Source organism: Equus asinus, chromosome 4 (assembly GCF_041296235.1).
Source record: "Equus asinus isolate D_3611 breed Donkey chromosome 4, EquAss-T2T_v2, whole genome shotgun sequence".
Classification (NCBI taxonomy): Eukaryota; Metazoa; Chordata; class Mammalia; order Perissodactyla; family Equidae; genus Equus; species Equus asinus.
In genome coordinates, this window is record NC_091793.1 from 58,528,151 (window position 1) to 58,550,175 (window position 22,025).

General features: G+C 41.7%; 1 long non-coding RNA gene across 2 annotated transcripts in view; it reads right to left on the bottom strand.

Moving 5' to 3' along the window:
• Positions 1-7,407: 7,407 nt before the first annotated feature.
• LOC123285366 (uncharacterized) overlaps positions 7,408-22,025 on the bottom strand; it is a 230,474-nt gene continuing 215,856 nt past the window's right edge. For both annotated transcript variants that reach the window (XR_011502723.1, XR_011502722.1), the window contains 2 exons: positions 20,825-21,856; positions 7,408-8,467 (listed from right to left, as the gene is read on the bottom strand). This is a non-coding gene — a long non-coding RNA (uncharacterized lncRNA). The remainder of the gene's footprint in view (positions 8,468-20,824; positions 21,857-22,025) is intronic.

The window sequence follows — 22,025 nt, forward strand, 5'->3', positions numbered from 1 at the left end:
CAAGATGCTAGGATGACTAATCCTGTATGTGTCCCTTCAGGACCAGCTTATGAAGCTCCTTGCGACCCAGGCGCGGGGTATGTTCTTCTGCTGGGAGAGGCTGCGAGACTGCTGCATGGCACGGACAGAGTCCTGGCACTTCTGCTAGGTTTCTAGTCACCTAGTAGCAACCCATAAAGGGTCAGGAGGAGTGATATCTCATCTTTGGAGTCAGAGTACCCTCATATGGATAACAGGAGGAACTGAGAGGTCTGCACTGGTTATCAAGAACACCTGAATTTCAAATTGTAAGAGAATGTGGCCACTTGAATAAAATGAAAAACTACTACAGCTACAATCACACTCACCAAGAAAGGTCTTAAACCCAAACCCTCTGCCTAGTTAAGACGAGGACAGAATCCTCCTCTCAAAGGAGTGTGGCTAGAAAAGAAATCCTTAACCCTGAAACCCCCACACAGCTAAGATGACGATGGAGTCCTCCCCCCCAAGGGAGTGAGGACAGAGCCGCTTAGTCCTCCCAAATAAAATCTGGTCCGAACACAGGCGGAAAGCACGAGCTTTGGGTCCAAGAGAACTTACTGCCAGAACTCTGAGGCTTGCTGGCAGAAACACTGAGGAACAAGAGTTTCCTCGTGTCCAGGGAGGTGCCAGGGGTCAGGGTCAGGGGTCAGCTGCTCTAGATCCTGCCAACTGTGCCAAGAAATGCTGACTGAGGAAAAATCACTCAATTTGAACATCAGGTATTTATTTGTGCACTTAGAATTGCAATTCGGGAGACAGAGATTCAGGCAAAAACCCAAAATGTGCTCCACAGAAGACAAAGGCGCAAGGGTTTATAAAAGCAAAGGGAGATAAATTACACAGGTTGTTCTGTAAAAGTTGTAGTTGCTGCTGTGAACAACTGTTACTTTTTGGCCGTCCGTGACTTGTTGCTAAGTCCGTCTCTAAGGCAGAAAGTGCTTCTCTATGGGAGTAAGCACATTTCTTGTCAAGATGGCGACAGCGAAGCGCAGTTCAGAAGTTTCATTCCATCTGGGTAGAGACGTGGCGCGTGGGCGTAGCCCCACTTCCACAGTGGCCGCCCGGCTCCGTTTTAGACGCCTTGACGTATGTTATACTCCGTTTTGTTACTGCTGTGCACAGAGGCTGCACGGAAGAGGTGCTCCTGGATGCTTCCACTTTCTAGACAGAAAAATCCAACAGATCAGACTTCACAAGTTAAGACTGCTGCCTGTGATGAGCTTTCCATCCAAAGCAGAGATGTTACACTTGACGGGTGTCAAATGTTGCCCAAGTGCTCCACGCCTTGAAAATCTCTCTCCCAAAGCTGAGACACCAGCCTGTTTCTGAAGGATCAGGGTCACCACTTGTGTCTCTGAGAAATTGGCCGGTCAGCCCTGAATTGAGATTAGGCTGATGAATTAAAAGTGTAACAGACAAACTATTATCATCTTAAGGTTGATTTTTTGGAGACCTCTCCCCTTAAGCGGGTCAGTGAAAATTGCCTACTAGATACTTGTTCAGGAATTGGTGCCACCCATCTCCGGCCTCAGCAGATCCTGGGTAAAGCAGTAATTAAGCTCACGGATGCCTCAACTTCCATATCTTCCAAAGAGGCTCTCTGTGAGGGTAATTCACGAAGCAACAGCCAATGTCCTCCCTGCCCTAAACGCTTAAATTATGCTCTCCATCAGGACCTCGACATGAATATCTCCTAAAAGCTACCAAAACAGCGCACTTCGACTGGAGAAAGAAAAGGGCAGCTTCTGAAAGTTTCTCAGATATCAAGCCAGTTCCCATAAACAGTTTAGAAAAAGAAGCAGTTTCCTGGGCCTGGACTAGGCATGATGCTCTGGAAAGATCCCCAGGCGTGCAGACAGCAGAAGGAATCAGCTGCGGAGAGAGGCACTGGTGGGGAAGGGGCGCGAGTCAGGACCTGAATTGGAGCCAAAGCGAGTCGCCAGTGGCAGGCCGGCGGCTGCAAGTCGCAGCCTCCGCTCCCTCCTAACTCCCTGCCCCGGCTCACCTCCCCCGGGTGGGGCGGGCGGGGCAAGCGGCGGCTGCGAGCAGACGCCGCCCCGCAGCTGGGTCACCTCGGGGCCGGGAGGCAGAGACCGCTGCTCCCACAGCGCACCGGCCGGGCCGCCGCCCCACAGGCTGGGCGCTTCTTCCCCAGCCTGTCCCGCCCGCGGAGACCCAAGGGCGTTGGACGCGCCCTGTGAACGTGATAGTGCCGCTCCACTGGGTGCAGCTGGCGGGACTTGTCACAGCCAAGTTGGACTTCTTGCAGGCCAGGGAGTGGGCCGGTGCCCCGCGCACCGCGCAGGACGGCCCTCCACTAGCTCCGGGCCCGCTCCCTCTCCCCCTGCCCCCTCTTCGCCATCCCCCCATCTTCTCCCCTCCCTCTCCCCATCCCCTCTCCCCCGCCCCCCCTTCTCTCTCCCCCACCCTCCCGCCCCCTTCTCCGCCCCCTCCCTCTGTCCCCCCTCCGCCCTCTGCCCCTGCCCAGCCCCACGCCACTCCCGAACATGTTGAGGCCACTAGCAGGTCTGGTGGTTGCTTAGGCTTTTTAGGAACACATGCATACACTCCTCGTTGGGTGTCTGAGACAGTAAATTCACTGCCTAAAATGGAAATACCTGAGAACCTGGAACCTGCCTTTTGAAAGCCAGCTTCCCACCCCCCCCATCCCCTCTATCCCTCTGGGCCGCCTTGATCCTTCCCCCTGGATCCTTGGCATTCTGAGCGCCTCCTGGACCCTCAGGCTGCCTGATCGGACCGGCAGGTCTCTTAGAGTGACTGTTCTTGCCGTGCTGTAGAAAGGAGAAAAACAGCACAGCGGAAAGGCTTGAATCCTGCGTTATACAGATGGAAACTCAGCTGCCCAGGTAAGTGACTCCCTAGGCCGCTTCAGGAAACCACACCCAGGCCGGGTGTCTGGCTGGTTCACAGAACTTTCTGATCCTGGTGTGGACCTCTGGCCTTAATTAACACAGGCCAACAGGACAGAAGTTCTCTTGGGCCCTTGCCAAAACGGTGGAAAAGTTTGTGCAGGAAGGCAATACACAATGTCTGTGCTACAATAGGCTTTCTTTAGAACCACTTATCATATCCCTTTTAAAAGATCCTTTCAGAACCACTTTTACTAATTTGTTTCTGCTGCTGATTACACCAATGGTTCTAATTCTCCTGTCGTTTTTCTGTTTAGTTTTTCTGATTAACTCTAAGTACAACATTACATGCTTCTCAAACTGGACTGTGCACAGCCCCAATTCTGTGCAGCACAGATGCAAAACAGCAGAACATCTGTGGTACATCTTTCTAGAACATCAATTTTACTACAAGATTTGGAAGTAGCAAAATTAGTTTCCAAAGTAAGTAAAAATTTACGAATAAAACAAGGCTGGAAAGTCATTTGCCGTTAGTTACTCGGTAATCTGTGCCTGAAATCTCAGACTTTCTCCCAGAAAAACCTTTATAGAGAACTTATTTCCCGTTATTTTAAATAGGAAAGATTATAAAGCACACAAGCAAGTGACAAATAGAAATGGCAAGCAATAGGATATATTGGAGTCTATGAGGAAGCCATTTGGTGTAAACCTAATTCGGCCTGACTTTGTTTTTTTTTTTTCAAAAGGGCCTGACTGTGGCCATAGAGCACGCATTGTATATCTGCTTAGACATTTCCTGTGGCCAAAACAAATGGCCTTAAGATAAGGGTGCAACTTCCCCCCACATTGGCATTTCCTTAAGGATAAGCATCTTTCCTTAGGTGCTGTGCTCACCTTTGACCACCCAGCTCACCTGTGACCACCCAGCTGGAGACAACAGACTGTCACCCTGCTGTGTTCACCAAGACAGCAGACCTACCTGCTGTGTCCATCAATCCGCAGTCTCGCGACTATTGTAAAAGGACATTTCAATCATATGTGAACCATCCTCTTTGGGGGTATATAACCACTCTGTACACCCTACTTCGGTGCTCTTTCTGCCTTCGGGAAGAAGGGCCCTGGGCCATGGTCCTCAGATTTCAGCTCAGAATAAACTCTCCCAAATTTTCGTTTATAGATTGGTTATGGATTATTTTTGTCGACACAAGTCAATTGAAAAACGCTATCAATTTCCTAAGTCACAATCAGGCACCTCGATAGAAGTTACAAATTTCATGTTAGGATGTTAAATGCTTAAAACCTTGCTCTTGGTCACCTCACGTCATATGGTTGTTAGCGTACGTTGCTTTCTGTGCAGCAGGAGTGGCCTCTCAGAGCCCAGCGGCATCGCCTGTGTACATCTCCTTTATCCACACTCCAAAGCTTTATAAAGTGACTAGCAAGATTGATGGCCTGCAGTCTCTCCAGCAAACCATTTAGTTTAAAATGTGTTTTTTGAAGACTCAATGTAAACTGTATAAATATCAGCTGAAAACTGTACTGAGAGAGAAATACCTGCTGTGCACTTTGGGTATCACTAACGTGTTCTTCCAGGAAAACATTAACTGGGGATATGTTTTGTGGGGTGTGCCTATTTATAAAATAGATGGCAAAAATCCCATTTATTTTACAGATTTTAAAGATTAAAGCTGTAACTTTGAGTAAACTTGGGGCTGAGGAATTCTGAGGCTATGACCCAGAGTTCTGGAGTCTGGGTCTGTAAGGACCCCTTGCCAGTATCAGGATATAAACATGCCCTAATGTTGTGCATTAAACAAACAGGCCTCCTTGACTCCAGATTCCTCCCCATTTACCATTCTGCTTCTCCATTTAAGCTGCCTCTCCTCACGTTCTCTCCTGAATCCACTCCCATCCAGCTTTCCTCCACACCACTTCACTGAAATGGCTTTTATCTGGGTTGCCAATGATTTCCGTTTTGTCTGGAGCTGGGTGGTCACAGGTGAGCGCAGCAATCAGTTCCTAGCCTAAGGAGAGATGCTTATCCTTAAGGAAATGCCAATGTGGGGGAAGTTGCACCTTTATCTTAAGGACCTCTGTTCTTGCCATAGGGAAAGTCTAAGGCAGATATACAATGCATGTTCAATGGCCACGTCAGGTCCTTTTGGAAAAACAAAGTCAGGCCGAATTAGGTTTACACCAAATGGCTTCCTCATGTACTCCAATAGATCCTATTGCCATTTCTATTTGTCAGTGCCCAGCCCCCTCCCCTAGCCCTAAGCAACCACTAATCTACTTTCTGTCTCTGTAGATTTCCCTGTACTGGAAATTTCCTATAAATGGAATCATGTAATACGTGGACTTGTGTGACTGACTTTTTTCACTCATCATAATGTCCTCAAGGTTTATGCAAGTTGTAGCATGTGTCAGTACTTCATTCTTTTTTATGACTGTCATAATAATTTTAAAAAGTTTTTATCTTGAATGCTGGTACTTGAGAAAAAATGAGAAGAAGGAAATAAGAAAGAAAGATTTCTCTGGAGATCCTGAAGGACTTTCAACTAGTTTTGAGATCTCTGGAGGTGGATGGCACTGATTCTCATTCCAGAATTGGACTTACTTTCTCCAAAACTGGGAATACTAAGCTATCAGGTGAATGTTTGCTTCCCAAGTAAACGTGAATGAGGCAGAGAGGGGAAGAAGAGTTATTTTACCAAAGGAAGGGGACAAAACCCAATGAGAGAAAGAGGAGAGCTGCCTGCAGCAGAATGAACAGAGCTGTGAGCAGCAAAGGCAGAGTAAAAGGTGCAAATACAGCTTGGGACAGAGTCTGAGGGGCAGGAGGCAGGTGCGGAGACAGGACCGTCCCTCAGGAGGCAGGGAGGTGGGATTGGCCGTGGGCTGGAGGCCGATGCTCAGGAAGAGGTCAGTGTGCAGGCAGCGTGAGGATGCGCATGGTTTGGGACTTTAGGGGCAACCTGTATTTGGCCTCCTTTATTCAGTCAACCCTCTTAATTAAGTGCCTGCCATGTGACAGACACTATGCTGTGCACTGCAGACACGCTGTTGCCCTGTCCCTGCCCTCACGGGGTTGACCATCTCATAGGAACAATGTTTGTTATTTCTCTTCCATTTCCCCGCACCTCCTGGAAGTGTATGGGCAAAGTGCAATTACCGTTGGCTGGTAATTGAAGAAATAAAGTATTTCACATTCAGATTTTTTACAAAAACGCAATATCTGAGATGTAGAATTCTATATCTTTGACTTCTTTAAAAAGTTAACAATACAGGCAAAATAGAAAATGAAAACTCTAATTTTCCAGTATTGTGTTCACACTGATGTCAACAGCAGGGGTTTTTTTTTCCCTCCTAAAGAGTATCTGTGTACTTAGGAACTTTCGATTCTTTATAAAGGGCAGGAGAAAAAGAAACACATAAGTGACTTGTGCCTTATTTTCTTGCATTTCAAATTACTGTGATGATTAATACATACATGCATTTATGGGTCTGAAATTTTTTCAGTGAAATATTTTGATGTTTGTTTACAATTGAAACGTGAATTTCATCTCCTTTATTTCTCCTGAGCTCAGTCACAGTCCTGAGTGGACATCAAGGCGTTCTTAAATTGTTGCTGGGCTTCTCTCCCTGAAAATGTTCATTGGAAAAGCGAAAGAAATTACCTTGAGTCAGCTAACCTTGGCCAGCATGCTTGCTTTCACTAAAGTGTGAAGTTTTGCTCACTTCACAACTTCGCAGCCCTGTCTGCCCTGGAGTCGACATAGGCAGACCCATTTCAACCTCAGTGATGACACAGGGGACTGTCACAATCTCATACTTGGTGTGGACTAAGTCCTTGGGAACTTACGGTTGTTGGAAGTTAGGTCCCTCTTTGGAAATCCACATGCCTGTGAAAATTAGGTGCAGTGTGACTCCAGACTCAATTCATCATATTCTTTTTCCCAGCTGCAGCCTGCAGTTGGTATTGCTGATATTAGAAACTTAAAATGCCGGTAAGCCACAGAAAGAAAAATTCTGTGGTTTCTGAGAGCTTCAGACTTAATCTTGGCCTTGTTCCTTAATCATGCTGGAGAAAGAGAAGCTATAAAAAAAGGGAAATATAGGGCCCTACAGCCAGTCCTTGAGAAGCTTTGAATAGTAAAGGTTTAGAGGCTCAGGACAATGTGTGTATTGCTTCTGAAGCCCCAGTGCAAAACAATGTCGAACCCCAGCGTGATGTTGAAATGAACGTATTTTATTTCAGTATTAAACTTTAAAGGTTATATTGGGGTAAAAAGCTTTATTAAATCCTTTATTCACAAATGGAAACAATAAAATAAATTATTTTAAAATTTCAGATTTCGTAACTTTCCTGGCTTGTGGTCTTTTGAGGAGGCAGCCTGAGCTTTGCAAAGGGAAACAATCCTCTAAGGCAGCAGTGTCCAGTAGAAACAGGGTGGAGTCATGTCTGTAATTTAAAATTTTCTAGTAATTGTTAAAGAAAATAAAAAGAAACAAGTGAAACTGATCATAATAATATTATTTATTTAAACAATATATCCAAAATATTATCATTTTAATGTGTGATCAATATAAACTAATAAAATATTTTACATTCATTTTTTTGTACTTAAATCTTGAGAATTCTCTCTGTGGCTTGCTTGTCCGGCACATCTCAGTTCAGACAGACCCCATCCCAGGCTCAGGGCCCACAGGTGGGAGTGGCTGCCACATGCGGAGTGCAGCTCTCGGGACTGTGACTCCTCTGCCCTCAGGGCGGTGAGGTACCTGAACCCCCTTGTGTGCCAGAGGCGACAGAACACCCCCTCCCTACAGCATCTCTCCACAGGCCCAAGGTGCGGACAGACGATACCCCAAGAAAGAGCAGAGGGCTGCAAACAGGATGCTTCCACAGGTAGACCTGTGCTTCCAAGCTGCTGCTTGGTCTGAGCCCGTCCCCTTCCCAGAGATCAGACAGGAGTGACAGGAAGGAGAGACCCTAACGGGGGGAACCCCACGTCTTCAGATCTGTCCACAGTCTTGCCTCCAGGGTTCAGATTTGGGGGAATAAATTAAAGGCAAACTCCTTATTTTGAAATCTGACGTTGGGCCCTAGTGGTCAGGCTGTGGTGTCTGTTTCCTCCTGTGGTATGGGGTCCTGTGTACGTTTACGCACCAAGCGCATGTCTGCATGTATTTCTGTGTAACTCAAGAGATCCAGCTTTAAATAAGGAGAAAAGGACATCAGGATCTTTAGGGTGCTACCGTTTGCCTGATAGCACCTTAAATGAGCATGTCATTGAATCCTGGCGTCTCCTCTGCAATGAGTGCACATGTTAATTAGCTATTGCTGTGTAGCAAATGACCCCAAAACTTACTTAGCTCATGATTGAGCTGCTCAGCAGTTTAGGCTTGGCTCAGCTGGGCCATTCTGATCTCCACTGGCCTTCTTCGTGGGCGTGTGGTTGGGGCTCTGCTTCTGTGGGTTGGCTGGCCATCGACTGGGCACCTTGGTTCTCCTCCATGGTATCTTGTTCTCTAGCAGGCTAACATGGGCTTGTTCTCATAGAGAGAGCAGGGTTCTGAAAGAAAAAGCAGTGTCATACCCACTGCATTCTGACGGCCACAGCCAATCAGGCCAGCCTAAATCCAACGTGTAGGGGAAGAAATTCTGCCTCTGGATGGGAGCAGCTGTAAAATCACATTGTAAAGAACACGGATGCAGGAGGGGTGGAGAATTGCTGCCTTCTTTGCAATCAATGTCATTATGTCTTTTCTCGAAGATGAGTTTTATATAATGTTCCAAGTTGAGTTACTTGTCCAAAGCCCCACAGCTTCTAAGTGGCTGGGCTGGGCGGGGCTGCAGGTCAATTCTGCCTGACTACAGAGCCGCCCACCGCCCCCAGACTGCACTCCTGCAGCTGCTCACCTCACCCCGAGCTCTGGAGAAGGACACTTCAGCAGAGGCAGGATTCCCTTGAGATCTGTGTCCACCTGGTACTCTTCACTATGGGGAATAGTCCCCACAGGAGAGTGCTGAAGCATTTTGGAAGGACTTGAATAATTTAAGAAAAGATTCAACTTTAGGAAATCAAAGCCAACAATATATTTTTCATTTCTAATCATAGGAGAAATTTTAAAACACGTATGATGCACTCCACATGTTTGCAAATTCTTATTATCGTTTTTTGGTATTTGTAGGCTATTTATGATTTTCAAAATAAACTAAAACTACTGTGCCTGAAACAGTCTCTTACTCTGAAAGCAAGTGATATAAAGACAGATCTGCTGAGAAGACATTTCCGTCTGCTGCCATTTAGCCAAACAGCTAAGTCTTGAAGAAGTCCTTTGATTTTAGGCAAAGATATTTCCTAAAACCCCAAACTGAAATGTTGCAATGAGGTAAATCCCCACAGCACGCATGGAAATCACTTGCAGCTAATGTACCCCTGACTCTGAATTCGGGGTGGGGGGTTGTCTCCCCTGCAGCTGTAATTAGAATCACCTGGGAGGCTTTTAAAATTCCCAAAACCCAAATTGCCACAGACCAGTTAGATCAGAATCCCTCAGGTGGCGCCCCGGAGTCAGTATTTTCTAAAGTTCTCCAGGTGATTGTAGTGTGCGGCCAAGACTGCTTTAAACCAGCATCTTTCGGTGAACTAGTTGCAAATAGTTTCTCAAATAAATGTAAAAACATTTAGTGCTGAGCTGCAGCCATTCAGTCTCGCCTGCATCACCTACGCACCACCCTTTGCACAAGCCAGCCTCTACTTGCTTTGTTCCTGATTCCACAAGTATTGAAAGCACAGTGTGTGCAAGGCGCTGTGCTGGGTGTCATGGCCTTGGGAGCACCACTGGAGGTAGGAGGCTTTGCCAGGAAAAAACTGCATCATAAAAAATCAACACCATGCCACTTACAAATTGAGGCAAAAATGGAAAGACCTAGGAGGTCACCCAAGGGTGAGGGCATTAATAGATACTTTGGAATATTAAAACCCATTTGGTGACACCTTGAGTGAACATGTTACACTTTAAAAGAAAACAAAATATTGCTGTTATTCTGAGATATTGAGTTAGAATTTTTGTCCAAATATGTAGCATATAAATTTTTTATTGATGTGTATAAAATGCGTGCAGCTATCATTCATGGAAAGCTCGATGAGTTATTACAGAGTGAAGTGAATATATTTGTGTGACCAAGAGCTAGAACCAGTGTCACTCAGGCCCCCTGACCCTCCTTTTCTCTGTCCTTCCTTCCCAGAGGTAACCAATGCCTTAGCAGCTAACACTGTAGGTTGACTTTGTCTTTTTATACAAGTGTCTTATTACAGAAAATTTTAAACATATACAAAATAAGCAGAATAATATAGTAAACATGTCACCCAGCTTCAACAGCTCCTAATCCTGCTGGGTTTTTTCATCTGTACTTCAACCTATCCCCCCCCCCACTGTATATTTTTTAGTTCTTTTTCCTTCATGAGGTGAGATGTACATACATTGAAAGGCACAATCCTTAACTGTACAGTTTTGACGAATAAATACATCCATATAACCTTCACCCCTTTTAAGCGTGTTATATTTCCATCATTCCCAGAATATCCCCACATGTTCCTTCCCAGGCAATTTTTTCCTCCCCCAGAGGCAACAGCTGTTCTGATTTTTTCACCGTAGGTTCAGTTGGGCTGAAATCATACAATATGTATTTTCCATCCAGCTTGTCTCCCTCAGCGTGATGTTTATGAGACTCCCACGCATTTTCATGCTTTGCGTCTGTGAGCTGCTGCTTCTGTTGTGTGCGTGCGCTGCAGTGTGCTCGTCGTTTTCCTGTCGGTGGGCGCTGGGGTTATTTTCTCTAACAGTCTGGTACAAGTGCTTTCCTGTATTCTGTTTAACTCCTGTGTTAGCATTTCAGTGACACAGCTTTGCACTTCTTAGCGGCTGGGGAAGGGACGGGATGTGCATGTGTACTGTCACAGCTGACTGAGAGTTAGTGGGGTACTGTTTGGATAAATGTAAAATGTAAAAGCCCTGCTATGCAGCAGTTCCATTTACCTTCTTCTATCCTTTGTGCTACTGTCATAAATTTTACAGCTGCCTGTGTTATAAGTCCCACAGTACAGTGTTATTTTTGCTTTAAATAGTCATAGATCTTTTAAAGAAATTAAGAGAAGTTATCAATAAATATTTGGAGGGAGGTACTTTGAGGCCACGCAAATAGACTGTTTCTCTGAGTTTCACCCAGAGTGTTTGCGTTCATCGGTGAATCTTGCCTACGGTAGTTATTACTGCAGTATTCTAGTGGAGATTTTCTATTGCATGTTATCCATCTACATTTATTATTTGGAATTCTTCTGTAGGGAAGATTTGTTCCTTCCATTCTTCCTTCCTTTCTTGTTTGTTTAATCCCTTTTATATCAGTATGCACCCGTGGGTGGTGATTTCATCATCTGGGGTTTAATCCAGTGCTGTCGTCATTTTGTTGCTCATGTCACTCCCGCTTGGGCCATTGGAAGCTGTTTCAAGTTGGCTCCTTTTGACATGTCCCCGTCCTTTTGTTTTTTGGGTTTTTTTAAAGCACTTTCTTACTTTTTGGCACTACAAGATGTTCCAGGCGCATCTTGTATTTTCCATTCCGACCTGAGAGTCAGCCGTTTCTCCAAGCGCCCTCGTTCTGTTTCTTGGAAAATGGTATTTAGAAACCAAGATCTAGTGCAAAGTGTGCTCTTTAATACTGGGGTGTCATTGCTTCTAGGTCTAGCAGAAAGAACTTGGAAATGTGTGCGTGAATATAAACTCAGACATACACACATATCTCTATTTGTTTCCCTCTCTCTCTCCCTCTCTCCCTATCTGGATAGATATATGAAAGTAGACATGGGTTCATACTGATATTTCCAACTCTAACCCAGCACCGTAAGGTTGATTCTAGCATTCTCCCTTTGCTTATTTGCAACTTCTTGCACCTACAGTGAGAAACTGGGCTCTAATTATCTACAATATATTTACTAACACGTAAAGTAGTGTTTGAATTGCTAACTCATACCCTTGTGAAAAACAGATTGACCAACTAGAGTACAGTGTTTGTGTACAGTACTTTAGTCTTACAGTTTGCAGTTAAAACACTGTTTTCCAAAGTTACTTAGGTCAGGACCTTTCCTTCCCACCTCCTTCAATATGGTACGTCACACATTTGTAATACAGTTGCATCCACTTGTCACTGGATTCCATCTGAGTTCCCCCAGCATCCTGGTTGATTTTTTAAAAATTTGCATAGAATAAAATTCACTTTTTGCAGTGTAAATTTCTGTGGGTTTTGACGACTGCATAGAGTCACTTATCCACCTCCACAGAACTGTTTCATCATGCCAAAAATTGCCTTCATAGTGGCATTATGATGCATCAATGTAGGTTCATCATTTCTAACATCAATCTATGGGCCTATTTTTATTCCAATACCATACTATTTTAATTACTATAGCTTTGAAATCAAGGAGTGTGATGCCTCCAGCTTTGTTCTTATTTCTCAATATTGCTTTGTCTGTTCAGGGTCTTTTGTGGTTCCACACAAGTTTTAGGATTGTTTGTTCTATTTCTGTGAAAAACACCATTGGAATTTAGATAGGTATTGCACTGACTCTGTAGATTGGTTTGGGTACTGTGGACATTTTAACAATATTAAATCTTTCAGTCCATGAGCATGGAATAGCTTTCATTTATTTATGTCTTCTTCACTGTCTTTCTTCAGTGTCTTGTAGTTTTCAGTGTACAGCTCTTTCACCTGGTATTTTATTCTTTTTGATGCAATTGTAAATAGAATGGTTTTCTTAATTTCTCTTTCTGAAAGCTTGTTATTAGTGTATGGAATCACAACTGATTTTTTGTGGTGTCATATCCAGAAATTATTGCCAAATCCAGTGTCATGAAGCTTTTCCCCTATGTTTTCTTCTAAGAGTTTTATATTTTTAGCTCTTACATTTAGCTCTTTGATCCACTTTAAGTTTTGTATATGATGTAAGGTAAGGTTCTGACTTCATTCTTTTACATGTAGATATCTAGTTTTCCCAGCACCATTTGTTGAAAAGACTCTCATTTTCCCATTGAATGGTCTTTGCACCCTTGTCAAAAGTCATTTGACGTGTATGCAACGGTTTGTTTCTGGGATCTTTCTATTATTCCATTGGTCTATATAGTGTTTCTTTATGCCAGTGTCACACTGTTTTGATTACTATAGGTTTGTAGTAAGTTTTGAAAGCAGGAAATGTGAGTCCTCCAACTTTATTCTTCTATTGTTTTGGCTATTCATTGTCTCTTGAGATAACCATATAAATATTAGGATGGATTTTTCTATTTTTGCAAAAACCGCCGTAGGGATTTTTACCTGCTTGGTTAAATTAATCCCTAAATATTTTATTATTTTTGATGCTATTGTAAATGGGATTGTTGTATTACTTTACTTTTCAGAATATTCATTATTACTATATAGAAACACAGCTGTTTTTGTGTGTTGATTTTGTATCGTACTACTCTGCTGAATTTATTTATTTTAACAGTCTTTTGTGGAATCTTAGGGTTTTCTACATATAAGATCATATCTGTGAACAGAGATAATCTTACTTCTTCCCTTTCAATGTGGATGCTGTTTATTTCTTTTTCTTGCCTAAGAGCTCTGGAGAGAATTTCTAATACTGTGTTGATAAAGGTGGGGAAAGTGGACATCTTTGCCTTGTTCCTGATCTTAGAGGAAAAGATTTCAGTCTGATGCTCCACTGTGGGTTTTTCATATATGACTTTTATTATGTTGAGGTAGTGTTCTTCTATTGCTGGTTTGTTAAGTATTTGTCATCATGAAAGGGTATTGAATTTTGTCAAATGCTTTCTCCACATCCATTGAGATCATCATGTGCTTTTATTTTCTGCATTCTGTTAGTGAGGCATCTTGCATTGATCAATTTTTGTATTTTGAAATATCCTTGCATTCCAGGAATAAATCCCACTTGATCATGGTGTATAATTTCTTTCAATATGCTGCTGAACTTGGTTTGCTAGTGTTTTGTTGACGATTTTTGCATCAGTATTGATAAGGGATATTAATCTCACAGAATGAGTTTGGAAGGGTTCTCTCCTTTGCTCTTTTTTGGAAGAGTTTGAAAAGGATTGTTGTTAGTTCTTCCTCAAATGTTTGGTAGAATTCGCCAGTGAAGCCATCAGATCAAGGGATTTTTTTTGTTCAGAGATTTTTGGTTACTGACTTGATCTCCTTACTAGTTATGGGTCTATTCAGATTTTCTATTTCTTAGTGATTCAGTCTTGGTAGGTTTCTAGGAATGTGTCTAGGAATTTGTTCATTTAATCTAGATTCTAATTTGTTGGCATGAAATTGTTCCTAGTATGCTCTTATGATCCTTTTTATTGCTATACAACCAGTAGTGTCTCCACCTTTATTTCTGATTTTAGCACTCTGAGTTGTCTGTCTTTTTTCCTTAGTCAATTTAGCTAGGTTGACAACTTTTTTTTTTAAGCTTTTATTTTTCCTTTTTCTCCCAAAGTGCCCCCACCCCCGCCCCGGTACATAGTTGTGTATTTTTAGTTGTGGGTCCTTCTAGTTATGACATGTGGGATGCTGCCTCAGCATGGCTTGATGAGCGGTGCCATGTCTGTGCCCAGGATTTGAACTGGTGAAACAGTGGGCTGCCGAAGTGGAGTGCATGAACTTAACCACTCGGCCACTGGGCCAGCCCCCAGTTGACAACTTTTTAAACCTTTTTGAAGAAAAAACTTTTGGTTTTGTTGATTTTCTGTTTTTTCATTCTCTATTTTATTTATCTCTGCTATAATCTTTATTATTTACTTTCTTCTACTAACCTTGGGTTTAGTTTGTTCTTCTTCCAGTTCCTTAAATTATAGAGTTAGGTTATTGATTTTTTTAATTGAAATATATTAGACATGTAATATTGTGGAAGTTTAACAAGTTGATTTGATACATTTATATATTGCAATATGATTGTAGCTAAGCTAACACCTCTATTATGACACATAATTATCATTTCTTTTTTGTGGTGGGAGTAATTCAAACCTTATTTCTTGCATGTTTGATGTTTATGATGAAATATTGTTGTCTACAATCACTGTATTGTGCATTACGTCTCCAGGACTTATTTATTTACTAGTTCCAAGTGTACCTTTAGACAACATCCCTTCTATTCCTCCTCCTGGGGGTCAGCCCCTGGTAACCACTATGTTCTTCTTTATCTAATTTCTTAAGTTGTTAGGTTGTTGATTTAAAATCTTTCTCCTTTTTTTTTTTTAATTAAAGATTGGCACCTGAGGTAACATCTGTTGCCAATCTTCTTTCCTTCTTCTTCTCCTTCTCCTTCTTCTCCTCCTCCCCCGCCCCAAAGCCCCCCAGTACATAGTTGTATATTCTAGTTATAGGTCCTTCTGGCTCTGCTCTGTGGGATGCCACCTCAGCATGGCTTGATGAGCAGTGTCATGTCCACACCCGGGATCCGAGCTGGGGAAACCCTGGGCCACCGAAGTGGAGCGCGTGAACTTAACCACTCAGCCACAGGGCCAACCCCTCTTTATCCTTTTTTAATGTAAATGTTTGTAGTTATAAATTTCTCCCCTTAACACTGCTTTGACTCTGTCCATTAAGTTTTGGTATGTTGTGTTTTTATTTTCCTTAATCTCGAAGTATTATCTTATTTCCCTTGTGATTTCTTCTTTGAATCATTGGTTGCTTAAGAGTACATTGTTTAACTTCCACAAATTTTTGAATTTTCTAGTTTTGCTTCTGTTACTGATTTATAACTTTATCTCATTGTGGTCAGAGAATATACTTTGTATGGTATCTTTCTTTTAAAATGTATTGAGACTTAAAATTGTGGCCTAACCGGTGGTCTATGCTAGAGAATGTCCCACGTGCACTGGAGAAGAATGTGTATTCTGCTGTTGTTGGGTAGAGTGTTCTGTATATGTCTGTTAGCTCTAGTTCATTTATTGTATTATTTAAGTGGTCTGTTTCCTTATTTCTGTCTTGTTCTATCCGTTATTGAGAGTAGACTATGGAAGTCTCCACCTATTTTAGTAGAACTATCAATTTCTCTCTTTAATTCTGTCAATTTTCCCTTCATGTATGTTATGGTTTGTTATTAGGTACATAAATGTTTATGATTGTTATATCTTCTTGCTATATAAACCTTTTATTAATATATAGTTTCCCTTTTTTTTCTTATAACCTTTTTCGATTTAAAGTCTTTTCTGTATGATATTAGTATAGCCATCCCTGCTCACTTTTGCTTATTAATTGCATGGAATATCTTTTTCCATTCTTTCACTTTCAACTTATTTCTGTCATTCAATCTAAAGTTAGTCTCTTGTGTACAGCATATAGGTGGATCATGTTTTTAAATCTATTCTAACAATCTCTGTCTTTTGATTGGAAAGTTTAAGCCATTTACATTTAGAGTAATTACTGATAAGGAAGGACATACTTCTATCATTTTGCTATTTTCTGTATACCTTATAAGATTTTTGTCCCTCATTTCTTGCATTACTGTCTTCTTTTGTGTTTAGTTGACTTTTAGTGAAACATCTTAATTAATTTCCTTCTCATTTCCTCTTATGTATATTCTATAGCTATTTTTTTGTGTGGTTACCACCATGGGGATTACATTTAACATCAAAATTTATTCATTTTAACTGTTGCATACTATTCTGCTATATAAACATATTATAATTTATTTATCTATTGTACTCTTGGTGGTCATCATTTGGATTTTTTAAAAAACTAATAGCCTTAATTTTTTAGAGTAGTTTTAGGTTCACATAAAAGTTGAATGGCAGGGGCTGGCCCCGTGGCTGAGTGGTTAAGTTTGCACGCTCCGCTGCAGGTGGCCCAGTGTTTCGTTGGTTCGAATCCTGGGCACGGACATGGCACTGCTCATCAGACCACGCTGAGGCAGCGTCCCACATGCCACAACTAGAAGAACCCACAACGAAGAATGCACAACTATGTACCGGGGGGCTTTGGGGAGAAAAAGGAAAAAAATAAAATCTTTAAAAAAAAAAAAAAGTTGAATGGCAAGTGCAGAGAGTTCCCATATATCTCCTTCCCTTCCCCAGCTTCCTTATTATTTGCATCTTGCATTAGTGTGGTGTGTTTGTTATAATTAATAAACTAAAATAGAAACATCGTTATTAACTAAAGTCCATAATTTACATTAGGGCTTACTGTATGTTGTATATTCTCTGGGTTTTGACAATTCCATAATGAAATGACATGTATTCATAATTACGGTACCATATAGAATAGTTCTACTGTCTTAAAATATTTCCTGTTCCCTTCTCCCATTTATTCCACTCCACTCCAAATCCCTGGCAACTACTCATCTTTTTACTGTCTTCATAGTAAAAATATTGGCCTTCTTACAGAATGTCATATATTTGGAATCATATATTATGTAGCTTTTTCAGACTGACTCCTTTCACTTCATAATATGCGTTTAAGTTTCCTCCACATCTTTTCATGGTTTGATAGCTCATTTCTTTGTATCAGTGAATAATATTCCATTGTATGGATGTACCAGTTTATCCACCACCTATTTAAGGACATCTTGGTTCCTTCCAAGTTTTGACAGTTATTAATAAAGCTACTGTAAACATGTGTGTGGAGGTTTTGATGTGGGTGCAAGATTTTTACTCCTTTGGGTGAATACCAAGGAATTGATTGCTGGATTGTATGATAAATGGATATTTAGTTTTGTGAAAAACAGGAAACCTGTCTCCCAAGGTGGCTATACCATTTTTCATTTCCACCAGCAATGAATGAGAGTTTCTCTTCTTCCACATCCTTATCAGCATTTGGTATTGTCAGTGTTTTAAATTTCAGACATCCTAATGGGTGTGTAGTGATATGTCAGTGTTTTAATTTACAATTCCCTAATGACATAGTTATGTTGAGCATCTTTTCATATGCTGATTTGCCATCCACATATATTCTTTGGTAAGGTATCTGTTCAGATCTTTTAGTCATTTTATAACCAGGGATTTTTTTCTTATTGTGGAGTTTTAATAGGTTTTTGTGTATTTTGGATACCAGTCCTTTATCAAATTTGTGTTTTGCAAATATTTTCTCCCACTTTGTGGCTTGTCTTTTCATTTTCTTAACTGTCTTTTGTAGAGAAGAAGTTTTAATTTTAATGTAACCCAACTTATCAATTTTTTCTTTCATGGATTGTGCTTTTGGTGTTTATCTAAGAAGTCATTGCCAAACACAAGATCATCTAGATTTTTTCCTATATTATCTCCTAGGAGCTTTATAGTTTTACCTTTTACATTTAGGTCTATGATCCATTTTGAGTTAATTCCAGTGAAAGACGTAAGGTCTGCATATAGATTTTTCTTTTCCTTCCTTCTTTCTTTCTTTTCTTTTTTTTTTTTTTTTGAATGTGGATGTTCAATTGTTTCAGCACCATTTGTTGGAAATTACCCTTTCACCGTTGTTGAATTGAATCCTTTGCTCCTTTGTCAAAGACTGGTTGACAATATTTGTAAGAGTCCATTTCCGGGCTCTCTATTCTATTCCATTTATCTCTTTCTCTTTTTGTTCACCAATACCACACTGTCTTGATTACTGTAGCTTTATTCTTCTTGAAATTGAGTAGTGTTATTCCTCTGACTTTGTTCTTCTTCGGTATTTGTTGGCTATTCTGGATATTTTGCCTTCCATAGAAACTTTAGAATCAGTTTGTCAATATCCACAAAATAGCTAAGATTTTGATTCAGGGTGGAATGAACCTGTAGATCAAGTTGGGAAGTACTGTCATCTTGACAATGTTGAATCCTCCCATTCATGAATGTGGATTATCTTTCTATTTATTTAGATCTTCTTTGATTTATTTTATCAGTTTTGTTGTTTTCTTCATATAGATCTTGTACTTATTTTGTTGTATTTGTACCTAAGTATTTCATTTTTTTGCTACTAATGTAAATGACATGTTTTTAATTTCAAATTCTGTTAATGGAAAGCAATTGACTTTTGTGTATTAACCTTGTATCCTGCAAATTTGCTGTAACTTCTTATTATAATTGGTTATTCCAGGAGTTTTTTATTGATCCCTTGGGATTTCTACATAGGTAATCATGTCACTTGTGAAAAAATATAATTGTATTTCTTCCTTCCCAATCCATGCACCTTTTATTTCATTTTCTTGTCCTACTGCATATCCTAGGACTTTCAGTACAATGTTGCACAGGACTGGCAAGAAGGGACACTTGCCTTTATCCTGATCTTATCAGGAAAGCATCTAGCTTCTCAACATAAGTACTAGGTCTTTTGACATATTCTTTATGAAATTGAGGAAGTTCCTCTCTATTGCCAGTTTCTGAAGATTTTTTTTTTTATCATGAATGGGTTTGTACTTTTTCTGCATCTATTTATATATGATTTTAATTTTAGCAGGAGACTTCTCAATCTACCTCACTCTTACCCCTCTCCCTGAATCCACTATGGGCATAGATATTTGAGAATGATGGTCTAAAGGATAATGATGTCATCTCACAGAGCAGACCTACTGCCCCATGAGTTTTGAGCATGAATGATATAAAGGAAGGAGGCCCTTTTTTTCTTGTTTTAGTTTTTTAAATATTAGGGGCCTTGAGTCAGCCTCTTTATTGGCAATGTCATGTCATGAAATATTAACAGCTTGAGATTCAGGACACCCAGGTTCTGGCTAAGCTCTGTCCCCAAGAGTTCTCATATGACGATGGTAATCTCTGCCTCAATTTCTTAAGCTGCTCTTTCTGGTCTATCACACCTATGAAATATACTAAATCTACATCTTCTCATCAGTATTACTTTGCAGTTTCATAACTGATGGTACCACATTTATGGTGTCCTGGTGCCTCCTATTTTATCCTTCTTAGCTTTCAAGATATTATGGCATACACTGAGTTAGAAATCCTATTATAGTAAGGGCTTGGAGAAATTTACTTCCAGTATGTGAGCTCAGTTCTGTGCTAAAATGCTCTTCTTTCCCCACTACTGCCCCTGGACATGACCTTATAAACCTTCACCAGTCAACTTTTGCTGTGGGGGTCAGCCATGAAGAAATTCACTACTCTTGGCCTTGAACAGAGGCAGTGCCCTGGCCAAGAAGTTACAGGGAGGTGAAGCCACTAGTGCTGCCATCAGGGTGGTCAGTCTGCTAGCCTCCACCTTCTTGTTTAGATCAGATCAGGCTCCTCCTAAAGCTGTAACACCATGAGGTCCAACCTGTGTGCCCAAGGACCCACAAGGCACCCGCGTTGGGCTAAATAGTGTCCCAGACAACATTAACATTTCCAGCACTCTGCATAGCTGCATTTTTCTTTCACATTTTTGAGGTAGAATTTGTCCTCAGGACTGTGTCCTGCTTGTGCAGAGAAGGACTTAGAGACTGCAGACAAATTAATTCCCGAGGAGCCCTGAAGAGCTACACAAAGTAGTTGGTTGTCTCATCTCTCTCATGACTGAATTGTCCAGTTAAGAGACACAGTATAACAAATATCAAAAGGATGCCAGAAACAAGGACGCTAGAGGCCACAGACCAGGGAGGCCACATGGCACTGCAGTTGTGAGCACAAGCTCACGACGTAAGCTGTGCCACTCACCAGCTTAGGGACTCTACAAACTACTTAGGCTCCCTCAGCATTCATGTCCCAGTCTGTTAAATGGGCGTTTGTGGCTAATAGGAATTGAAAAGGTATAAAAAGGCTTTGACCACTAGTAAATGCTACTGTTGATTGCTAGTGTTAATACCACTGTTATAGGACCTGCTCGAGGAAGTGACAACTCTGTGTTCTTGAAGACAAACAAAAATGAGACTATTCAAATCAATAATCACTTTCCACAAATCATCATTAAAAGCAACTCAAAAAGTAAGATGTTAAATGCTTACCCATTAAATTTTTTGTATTGTTTGTTCATTTCTTCAGAACCATCTCCCCTCCTCCACAAACAGAAGAAAGAGGAAGAGCTAGGAAGGGGAGAAGTGCCCGGGGAAAGCAGTCCAGTCCCTGAAGTTTCACCCAGGTTGGGGTGGAAGGGGCAGGCAGGGCCAGCTTCTCCTCTTGGCTCTGAGGCGGCTCCAAGCCATCATTTAAGCCCAGCAGTTATTTTGGATATGATGTTTTTGAAGGCCATGGAGGTACTGAGTACCCTCTTAATTTGAATACCAAACAGAGAACACTGGGACAGTCTGCACACCTCCAACCTCCACTACATGAAGTCTTCTCGGCTGGCATGCCATGCAAACACACCAGTATGTACTTCTTGCACTGCTCCCACCCACAGCTTTTGAGCGCCACCCCAGCCCACCTCCCACCCTATGTCATCGGCTCCATGGAACTCATGATCATAAGTGCTTGTTCCAGCTCTTGAGCTTGCATGAGCTCTGGCTGGAGCTGCTCTCTCACTGAAGCTGCAGATGGTGCAGGAAGTTGTTCTAACTCTTCAACTTGAATGAGAGCTCTAGTTTGAGCCTGCTCCGGGTCTAGAAATAGGTGTTTGTTTTAGTTCTTGAAACTGAATGAGAGCTCCAGCTTGGGCCTGCTCTTCCTCTGACGCCAGAGATGGTACAGGTGGTGGTTCCAGGGCTTTACCTTGAAGGAGAGCTATGGTTTGAATCTGCACTTGAGAGAAGTTGAAGCTGATGCAGTTACTGATTCTAGTTCTTGAGCCTAAATTAAAGCTGTGGCTTGAGCATGCTCTGATTCTAAAGCTGAAGCTGATGTAGTTGCTTAATTCTTTAGCTTAAATGAGAGCAGTTGCCTGTGGCTGCTCTGGCTCTTTATGTGGAACTGGCATAACTCTTCAGCTTGAACAGGAGCTGTGGCTCTAGTCTGCTCTCATTCTGGAGCTGGAGCTGTCACCATAGTTTGAGCTGGCACTAGCTCTTGAGGTGGTTCTTGATCTTGCTCTGGCGCTGGTGCTGTAGCTCCAAGAAGAGAAAATATCATTAATATGACTGCCTTGAACATGCATTCCAAAGACATGAAACTTCTCATATCAATCAATGAAGTCTCAGTCCAAGAACCCACCCCCAGAAAGTCTTTCCAGACTGCAATCCGTGGGAATATTGATCTGAGCATACTCATCGC